The following is an 8906-nucleotide window of genomic DNA, read 5'->3' as shown; positions in this document are numbered from 1 at the left end:
TTGTGTTACAGCTGGCTGATGCAAAATGCCCAGTGTCTTTTTTTAATGACTTCTTACTGTGCAGCCATTTTCATATCAGACAACGCAGCAACTCATCCTGCAGGAGAGACAAAGCCTAGTCCAAGTACAGGCTATGTTTTCTAAACAACCTCCCAATCAGCAGTGGGGAAATCTGGGTATCATGGAGTCATGTCCTGCAGCTTGACTTCACCTGCCCTGGGGCAAATGAGAAAGAAATGCTGACAACCAGGAAGTGGTCTGATGCTCACAGCTGGACCTTGGGGTTGGTACAAGCTGGCCTGGTATTCACAGCTAGACCATGTTCTTCTTCTGTGAGACATAAACAACCTTACAGAACACCAGTGTCAGACAAGGTTACTCCAAGACTATGATCAAGTCAGACAAAACGAGACCAGTTCATAATTTTGTCTAAGTGCAGACAAAAACAAAGTCACTGCGCAGCCCACAAAATGCCAAACATCACCCTCTTCTGGCTAATCTCAGTGACTGCTGCTTCTCTACCAATTCTAGCTTTAGCCTCTCTCTAGCCCCGCTTTTTGACAGCACCTCATCTAAAGCTAACCCTTGCTTTCTTAAACTCTCCCGCAAATTACCCAACCAAAGTCCAAATCCTGTAATAAGCCTTTTCTAACTCCAACTGAGACACCTTATGGTTCCTCATAGAGTGTGTTCTCCTTTGTTGCAACAAATAATAAACTCAGCTTGCTCAACTGCGACTGTGTTCCTGGTGGCCTTTGGCTGGAGGGCATTGACATTAGAGCACTTTTATGGGGACCTAAGAGCTGCTCACGAGACTCATCTCCAAGACCCTGAAAGAAATGTTTCAGGAAGTTAGCTTGAGGCATCTTACAGTTTTCCAGCTGGCTTAAAGGCTGTGACCTACTTGGATGACCTCAGCTCATTAACAAGAGGAAGAAAGTCATTGCTGGGCTTCAGTAAGATTTGGAGGGCACTAAGGGAAGAGGCTCAAAACTCAACTGAATTATTTCTTCTAATTAGTCAATTACCTCCATCTTCCCTGTGCCCCAGGCTCCTTTAAATTCTGGCCTACCCATATTCCCAGGGTTGTCTGTGCTGGCCTGTGCTCTCCTGGACGTCCTATTACCCCTGTTTAATCTCAAGGGTTCCAGCACCCCAGCCTTGGGGCTTCACTCGTATTATGGGGCCAGACCCTAGTGAACCTGAGCTTCCTAAGGCCTCATACCAAGAGGGCCAATCATTATCCTTGATACATTAGGATGAAAGGAACCTGAAAAGGTGATTTTTATCTCTCTCGGGAGTCTAGAAATATGATTGAAGGAGAGGCACTATGTTCCCATGATGGCCTGAGTGATCACTTATACCTGGGATGGTATGCAAGGGGAGGAAATTGCTCAGGGAATGCTTCACAGAGGAAAAAAAAATAGCTATATGGAGTCTTGAAGGATGAGTAGAAAAGTCATCAGATGGTCAAGGGGTAGCAGGATGGGCTGTGGAAAGAATATTCTAGGCAAAGGGAACAGCGTTTTCAAAAGCACAGTAGAATGAAACAGAATGGTGCCTTTTGGGAATTCTAAATGGTCCACTCTAGGCAAAGTATAGAATTTGAGGAACGGGAGCTGTTAGGGATGAAGAGGGAGAAATCCCACAGGGATCAGGCCATAGAAGAGCTTTCTTTGCAATGCCACAGGGTTGTTTCTTTTTTAATATATTTATTTATTTATTTGTTGGCTGTGTTGTGTCTTCGTTGCTGTGTGCGGGCTTTCTCTAGTTGCGGAGAGTGGAGGCTACTTTTTGTTGTCATGCATGGGCTCCTCATTGTGGTGGCTTCTCTTGCTGTGGAGCATGGACTCTAGATGTGCGGGCTTCAGTAGTTGTGGCTCTTGGGCTCTAGCGCGCAGGCTCAGTAGTTGTGGCGCACGGGCTTAGTTGTCCGCAGCGTGTGGGATCTTCCCAGACCAGGGCTCGAACCCATGTCGCTTGCATTGGCATGTGGATTCTTAACCACTGTGCCATGTAGGAAGTCCCACACCACAGGCTTTTAACGTCATAAATGATATTATCTGCTGAAAAGTTTTAACAGAAGAGTCATGCTCAGATTTGCATTGCAGAGAGAAGTCTACTCTGTCAACACCAATGCATCTTCCTGCTTTCTCCCTAGTCCCCTTAGAGTTAATTTTTAGCACAGCCCTCTGAGTGATCCTTTTAAAACATGTCAGATCATGTTATTCTTCTACTCAAAACTCTGTCATGACCCAAACTTGGTTTCTAGACACTATTATCTACTCAATGGAACCAGGGGTCCTAAGAGAAATGGTAGATTCTAGGTCTGAGGCAGGGAAAATGCAAGATAAACCTGGAGTATCTTGTGCAAGAAGGTAAGAAAGTGCTCAAAGAATCATAGGTATGTGTCAAAAGGACACAGAAGCCAGCTTGAAAGGACTCCTGTTGGGCAATTTGTCCCATCTAGGACAATTTGAACATCAAAATAATAATAGATTGTAACTCACTGAATAAAATAAGAATCCATGAGTTTGTACTGATAAAAATGAATGGGACTTCCTAGGTGGCACAGTGGTTAAGAATCCGCCTGCTAATGCAGGGAACACGGGTTTGATCCCTGCTGCAGGAAGATTCCACATGCTGCGGAGCAACTAAGCCCATGTGCCACAACTATTGAGCCCGTGTGCCACAACTACTGAAGCCCATGCGCCTAGAGCCTGTGCTTCACAAGAGAAGCCACAGCAATGAGGAGCCTGCACACCACAGTGAAGAGTAGCCCCCACTCACCACAACTAGACAAAGCCCGTGTGCAACAACAAAGACCCAACACAGCCAATAAATAAATAAATAAATAAATAAATAAAAATTTATATAAAAAATGAATGAATGAATGAATATGGGAGAAGAGAGAACTCTTCCTTTCTGACTAATAAATGTAGAACAAATGATGGAAATAGAAAATTGCCATTTGGCAACTATCAGGCAAAAATTAGCAATGACTGCTAAAACTATTGGTTGAAGGTTTGAGGAGTGCTATACGCTGAATGTTTACGTCCTAAATTCATATGCTGAAACCTAGTCTCCAAGGTGATGGTATTAGGCGGTGAGGCTTTGGGGAGATGATTGGGTCATGAGGGTGGAGCCCTCATGAATGGGATTAGGGCCCTTATAGAAGAGGCCCCAGAGAGCTCCCACATTCCTTCTGCCCTGTGAGGACACAGCAAGAAGAGAGCTGTCTATGAATGTGAAGGTGGGCCATCACCAGACACCAAATCTGCTGGTGCCTGGATCTTGGACTTCCCAGCCTCCAGAACTGTGAGAGATAAATGTCTCTTGTTTATTAGTCACCCAGTCTATGGTAATTTGTTATAGCATCCTGAATGAACTAAGACAAGGAAGAATAGGATATTTACACAGACTCTGAGTATTTTCCCACAGATCACTTACAAATTACAAATGGAAAAATTATAACTTTACCATGGAGAAATCTGTCAGACATCACCTTAACCAAGTGATCACAGTTAACGTCCTCAATAATGGGACAAAATGACATCATGTGTGTCCTGTGAGGCACCAAAAAGGATACAACATCACTTCTGTGCTATTCCTGCCAAAAATACATAACCTAAACTATGAGGAAAGATTAGACAAACCAAAACTAAGGGGCATTTTGTATAATAGCTGCCTGTACACTTCAAAAATGTCAATGTCATGAAAGTCAAAGACAGGTTGGGGAATATTTCCAGGTTAAAGAAGACTAAAAAATAATAACAGCTAAAATCAGCATGTCATCCTAGATTGGACCGTGGATCACAGGGGAAAGCCAATAAAGGACATTCGTGAGACAGTTGGCTACATGTGAATATGAACTGTATAGGAGGTAATAGTACATCAAGGTAAGTTTCCTAATTTTGATAATTGTACTGTGGTTATGAAGAACACTTTACCCCAAATACCTAAACTGGTGTTTTCCTAAAAATAATATTATACGTTGTCAGGGGATGCCTACATATGAAGCAAAATTATGAAGGTACACACAGAAACCACTACCAGCAGGGAACTGGTCAGCTGGTAGTGTCTGAGGTAGCAATCAAATATAATCAAGATTGTCCTTGAAAATCTCTTAGGAAGTCATCAACACAGGTGATTTTTCCTCCAGCTTTGGCCCCTTCCACTGTTTCTATAGTTGAGCCCCGAATTCCATCGTGTGCTTGTAGTTGGGGGGCCATGTTGTATGGAAATCATCAGACTCTTAATTGGCCTGGTGGGATGTTCATAGCAGGAAGGGGAAGAGGGAACGGTGACAGCCTGGACCTTCACCAGATTAAGGGTCTGTTGTATTGCCAGAAACGGGGGCAGAGTCTCACCAAACTCAGCACTCTGTGTGGGAGGACACTTCAATCAGTAGAGCCATATGGCTATCTAGACCTTCGAGTTTCCAGGGAGGGATGGCTCATAACATCCCGTGATAGCCTTTTCTGGTGTTTATCAACCCCTATCGTCAATAATGACTTATTTATGTGTAACTCATATCTCCCACTGCAATTTCAATCCATTTCCTATTACTCTATAGATACAGAGAACAGATGGTCAACATTCTGCTTATAACCTTCCTGAGAATGGAAGATAGCCATTGAAGCCCTTCCTTCTCAGGTGGCATTGTTTTTCTTGACCGAAGGGTTCCAACCTCTTCATTTTTTCGCACATTTCATTTTCCAGTCAATTATTGCATTTGCACTACATTGGATTAACAAAACCCCAGTGTTTTTCTTTGAAGAAGCAACATGCAGATGATTAAAATTCTAATAGTACAAAAGTATACTTCCCATCCAAGACCTCTCAGTCTCCTTTTCTAGAATCATTTATTCTCACCAGCGTCTCCTTCTAGAGAATTTTTAAAAACTAATCTGTGTATGTATGAATATATTCTCCTTTAAATTCTTTTTCAATTCAACAAATATTCATTAAACACCTACTATGTGCCCAGCACTGTGATAACTCCTGGGGCAGGGTATGAGGAGAAGACAGATGTGTTTTCCTGTCCTTAGGAGGGGAGAAAGGTGTAATCATTCATTCATCGATTTTTTTAATTTGATTTTTTAAAGAAATAGTCATTTATTTGCTTGTGCCAGGTCTTAGTTGCAGCAGGCAGGCTCCTTTGTTGAGGCATGAACGTGGCATCTAGTTCCCTGACCAGGGATTGAACCCAGGTCCCCTGCATTGAGAGCACGGAGCCTTATCCTCTGCGCTACCAGGGAAATCCCCTCATTTGTTGCATCTTGATTGACTGCTCTCTACGTGCCAGGCAGTGTGTGAACCACTGAATAACACAGAGGCCCCCCGACCCCCACCCTTCCAGAGCTCAAGAGGCGGGGAGAGACAAACCAAAGAGCAGGTATGGTGTGAAATATAAACCACCACCAGGGGAGTGCCAAGATGATGCTTAGCAATTGGCTCCATGTGAGGAGCAGACCTCAAAAGCTAAGCCTTGTTCCTAGTGGAAAGGGAGGCAGTGGAGTCGTAGGCAGGAGCAGGTGCACTGACGCCCCATGCCAGACCCTGGGCTAAGCCCTTCACACCCACAGTCTCAAGTAATCTTCACATTGCTATGAGGTGAATGCCATGATTCACATTTTACAAATGAGGACACTGTGGGCTCCAGAGATGTTAGGGAACTGGCCCTAAATCACACAATGGAGATTCAAACTCAAGTCTGTCTTCTGCAAAGCCTGGGCTCTCATCCACCATATTGATCACAGTTTCTGGGCTTGAGGGTGAGTACTGGTGATTCTGATACACTCCTTCTCCCCCGTCCCCCCGTGGAGAACCTACAGATAATAAGTTGACTTGCTCTTCTTTTATTTTTTATTTTATTTTATTTTCTGGTCTCAGCCTCTTTTTAGATTGTTGTTTTCCATTTAAGGTGTGAGGTGGAAAGGAAAATGCGTTGGTGTGGGAGTCAGGAGCCTCAGTTCCAGTTCCTGCTCTGCTTCTCATAAGCTCCATGACCTTGAGCAAATCATTCTACCCTGTGGACCTCAGGGTCCTGATCTTGGAAATGCAGAGAGTGGCAGGAATCCTCACTGGATGGTTGATGGGATTTGATATTTCCATCACCCCAGAAGGGCTGTAATGACACATTCTAGGGCAAAAACTACATCCCCATCTTGAGAATGATACCAACAAGCCAGTTCAGTAAGTCTACTTCTTTTTTATTCTTTTGGCCTCACCTCAAGGCTTGTGGGATCTTAGTTCCCCAACCAGGGATTGAACCCAGGGCCTTGGCAGATAAAAGCGCCAAGTCCTAACCACTGAACCACCAGGGAAGTCCCTCAGTAATTCTACTTCTTTTCAAGGCAATTTGAAAGCTGGATCTACAGTGAGGGTAAACAGCTGTCTTCCCCTTACTGACAGTGTGAGATGCTTTCTTGTCCTCTGCTTTCTGCTCCTAGTTCTGAATGCTTCCCCCCCTGCCCCACCCAATTTTCTCAATAAAATGAAATGAGCTTGAGTTAAGTGAGCAAGTATCTGTTTAATAGATCCACTTTAATTAAAGTCATAATCAACTAGCAACTGAAGATAATTGTTAGTGAAAACTGGGAAAGAGCCCTCAAATTAATGGGTTATTGCAGGTCTGTAATAACCTGAGAACTTTGTTCATGCTGATTTCATGCTCGGGAGAGCAACCCCATGACGTGCTACCAGCCACAGAAAGAGGATGTGCCTGACCAACAAGCCCCATAAAGCTAAGAGCAGAGAGGCTGATCTGATCCACAAAGGAAGGTGACTGAGGCATGGCCAGCAGATAATGAGCCTTCTGCTTTTTTTTGCTCGTTTCATTTCACATCAAATGTAGGGATTCAGAGTCCAGATCTGGTTATTGGAAAAGCAAACTCTTCTTCTGGACCCCACAGTGACACGGGGGTGAGAGGCTAAGGGAGTCTAGTTCTCAGGTAAGTGTCTTCCTCTCTTCCTTCCTTCTTTCTTTTTTCCCTTCCTTTTGATTTCTTTAAATTATAAAAGTAACAGATATTCATCATAAAAAACTAAATTGCATGTAATTGTATGAGGCATAAAAGTCCTTAATCTCTACCCTCCCTTTGTCTCTTTCCCTTTTCTTCCTTCCCTTCTTTCCTTCATTTTTAAAAAAATTATGGGAGTAACGCAGGTTCACTGTAATCAAACAGTGCAGAATGGTATGAGGCACACAGGAAACCTATTTCATTCCCATTTTTCCTTCCTATCTCTCTTGTCCCCTTCCTTCCTTCCTGTATTCCCTCCCTTCCTCTCTTCCTCCCTTTCTTTCTCCTTTCCTTCAATTTTTAAAATTACATAGGTAACATATGATAATTATAAAAGAATCAAGCAGTACAGAATTGTATGGTATATAAAGGAAAAGTCCTCAGTCCCCACCCCTTCCCCAACCCACCTTTTCACAGAGACTTACCTTATTCCTTTTAATGACTGCATAGTATTCTGCACTGTCAATATCCCATGATATATTTATGGGGTGTGAGGTAAGTTTCTGAAACATACCTTGAAATTATTATAAAAGTTTAGAGGAAATGCAAGGAAGGTATAAATTGGATTGTTTGCTGCTGAAAATTCCATTTTATAGATAGCAATCATATCCATTTCTATAGCACTTCATACTTTGAAAATTACCTTTGAAATATCACCTCATTTGATCCTCTTTTATAGCAGTTCTTGGAAATAGGCAGATTATTATCTCCATTTTTACAGATAAGGAAACTGAGGCCCAGGAAAATGAAGGAAGAGCACTACGGTCTCAAAGCTAGTTACAGATTCTCAGTCTGGTCCTCTTCCAGCACTGGAAATTTAAGCTCCATTTCATCTCGCAAGTCATAAAAGATTTAGACATCCCCTTATTTCTAAGCTTGTAGTTTAGAAAATCCATCCAAGTCATACAAATTCCCTTATTATTGTAATGAGAATGGCAGTAGAACACTTGGTAAATATGAAGAGCTTTATTAATGGCTGGCGCTCATAGCAAGACCAAGACTCATTTGGTTTCCTAATTGGCTTCTGTTGCTTTAAATATAAAGTGAGTCTATTCACTCCAAACCCTGCTCAGAAGTGGAAAGAAATACAATATGTTGCATTATCCTAGAAAAAATGTTTAAATCAGTAGTAAATCATTCAGAAGTGTATTTTATTTAAAATCAGAAAATGCCCATCAGCGCCTTACTGCCAGGCTTCTGTAATGTTTCAATAGGATTTGTAGCTTTAATACCATTGTGGTTGAGAAAGGGGGACCTCCAGTGCGTTTCTCAAATAAGCAGCTTTAGTTACGATTATTTAAGGAGAGAAGGTGGGTAAAGGTAATGAGATGGTCAGCTTCCTCTAAACAGATCTGCTTTTAAAAATAGCAAGAATGGGTGATGCCTTAGAGGGCTGGGATAGGGAGGGTGGGAGGGAGTCGCGGGAGGGAGGGGCTATGGGGATATATGTATAAATCCAGCTGATTCACTTTGGTGTACAGCAGAAAGTGGCACAACAGTGTAAAGCAATTATATTCCAATAAAGAGCTTAAAAAATAGCAAAGATTTGGGAATTCCATGGCGGTCCAGTGGTTGGGACTCTGCGCTTCCACTGCAGGGGGCACAGGTTTGATCCCTGGTCGTTCGCACGTGCCGCACAGCGCGGCCAAGTAAATAAATAAATAAATAAATAATAGCAATGCTTTGATGAGTTACTTTTGTCAATAAGGTCTTGCATAATGCTTCCTCCAAAAAGTTTAAGATCAATAAAACAGCAAGTTGTTGGGTTGAAGTTGTGTGCATTAAGGTTGAATACATCACATTTTGTAATTATGCATTTAATGGCTGTCTTTCCCTCTGGGCTAACTACCTTGTGAGGGCAGGAATCTGTCTTGTCTTCCC

General features: G+C 42.7%; 1 non-coding gene across 1 annotated transcript; it reads right to left on the bottom strand.

The window, feature by feature from the left end:
• Nucleotides 1-6255: 6255 nt before the first annotated feature.
• TRNAK-UUU (transfer RNA lysine (anticodon UUU)) lies at nt 6256-6329 on the bottom strand. The gene has a single exon. It is a non-coding gene; the product is annotated as a tRNA-Lys (tRNA).
• Between the last annotated feature and the right edge of the window lie 2577 nt (nt 6330-8906).

Source organism: Hippopotamus amphibius, chromosome X, assembly GCF_030028045.1.
Source record: "Hippopotamus amphibius kiboko isolate mHipAmp2 chromosome X, mHipAmp2.hap2, whole genome shotgun sequence".
NCBI lineage: Eukaryota > Metazoa > Chordata > Mammalia > Artiodactyla > Hippopotamidae > Hippopotamus > Hippopotamus amphibius.
Note: the sequence above shows the minus strand (reverse complement) of the source record. Positions and strands in the feature narration are given on the sequence as shown.